Source organism: Silurus aristotelis (genome assembly GCF_946808225.1).
Source record: "Silurus aristotelis genome assembly, chromosome: 9".
NCBI classification, from domain to species: Eukaryota; Metazoa; Chordata; class Actinopteri; order Siluriformes; family Siluridae; genus Silurus; species Silurus aristotelis.
The window spans coordinates 11,477,896-11,479,315 of NC_139582.1; the positions used below are offsets into that span (position 1 = coordinate 11,477,896).

The 1,420-nt window shown below is 39.2% G+C and overlaps 1 long non-coding RNA gene across 1 annotated transcript in view; it reads right to left on the minus strand.

Annotated features, from left to right (window-relative positions):
• LOC310731394 overlaps positions 1 to 1,420 on the minus strand; it is a 103,350-nt gene that overhangs the window by 71,040 nt on the left and 30,890 nt on the right. The window lies entirely within an intron of this gene.

Here is a 1,420-nt window from a genome sequence, read left to right on the forward strand (position 1 = left end):
ACTCCCTTAGATGTTATGAGGAAGAAACCTTTAGAGGAACCAGACTCAAAAGGGAACCCATCCTCATTTGGGTGACATCAAGAGTGTAATTATAGTCTTTAAACAATACAGAACACCGGAGAGTGAGAACTAACATGAGTAATGGAGTGTATGATTATGAGTCATGATCTTTCTACAGTTTTATACAATCATTTGTGGTTATAAAACCAGGAGCTACTGAGCAACTAAAACTAAACTAAAAGAGGAAATGTGATCAGACAGGCCACTGATTAACTTTTATTTAACCCTTTTATGTTCTTAAATCAAGTTTGTTTCTCAAAATAAATATTCCACTATTTTATTTTTAGTTATTGTATTTATTTCTTTTACAAGTAAAGAAATAAAACAGCTTATTACTTAGAACAGAAGAGCAAAGAACAAAAGCATTAAAGTGGACGTCATATGGCTCTGTTTAAGGCAATTTTGAGTGGAATTGATTTTCCTGCTGTAGAGATATGACTTTAACCCTGTTAAACACATTGGGATAAATTGGAACGCTGACTGCATCTCAGGTCTCCTCAACCCATATCCATACCGGTTGTTACTAATGCCCTTGTTGCTAAATGAGCACAAATCGATATGATCACACTCAAAAGTTCTAAATTAAGTGTTTCAGGAAGAGGTAGGTCTTTAATCATCGCTTGAATATAGTCAGGGACTTCGCTGTATGGACATCTAATGGAAGTTCATTCCACCACCTCGGTGCCAGAACAGAGAAGAGCCTTTAAGTATACTTACCTCCCATTCTAAGAGAAGGTGGTACCAGTCGAGCAGTGCTGGAGGATCTCAGACAGCGTGGTGCAGTGTGAGATGTGATGAGGTCTCTGCAGTAAGATGGTGCTGGTCCATTTTTGGCCTTGTAGGCAAGCATGGGTTCTGCAGGACAGGTGGAATCTGATACGTGCAGCTACTGGAAGCCAGTGAAGGGAGCGCAGCAGTAAATGTGAAATGGGTTGTTAAAAAAAATCATATACAATTCTCATGGTCTTGTGTCCACAAACTTGTGTACTGTATGGACAAATGACCTGTATGTGGCATTTTGAGGGTTTTTTTTTGTGAGGGTGGGGATTGGGGTGTCAGTAGTTATACAACATAACAGTAATTACAATATTTGTCATTAAATGTCAATTTTTTTTTTGCTGTGTCCCACAATAATTAGAACAAATAAGTATTTAAGTATTATATACATAATAAAATATTTTTGTTGCACTTAAAACAGGACAAGCCAGCAGGAAATAAAAAAATGAGAACATAACATTTATTTATCAGTCTCCTTCTTTTCGTGAACGGTGTCGGTGTGCTAGTGCGCGTACACGACCGCACGCCTGAGCGCGCTTGCCCTCGTCACACGGGGCGCGGGAGCGCGCTTGCCTCGTCACAC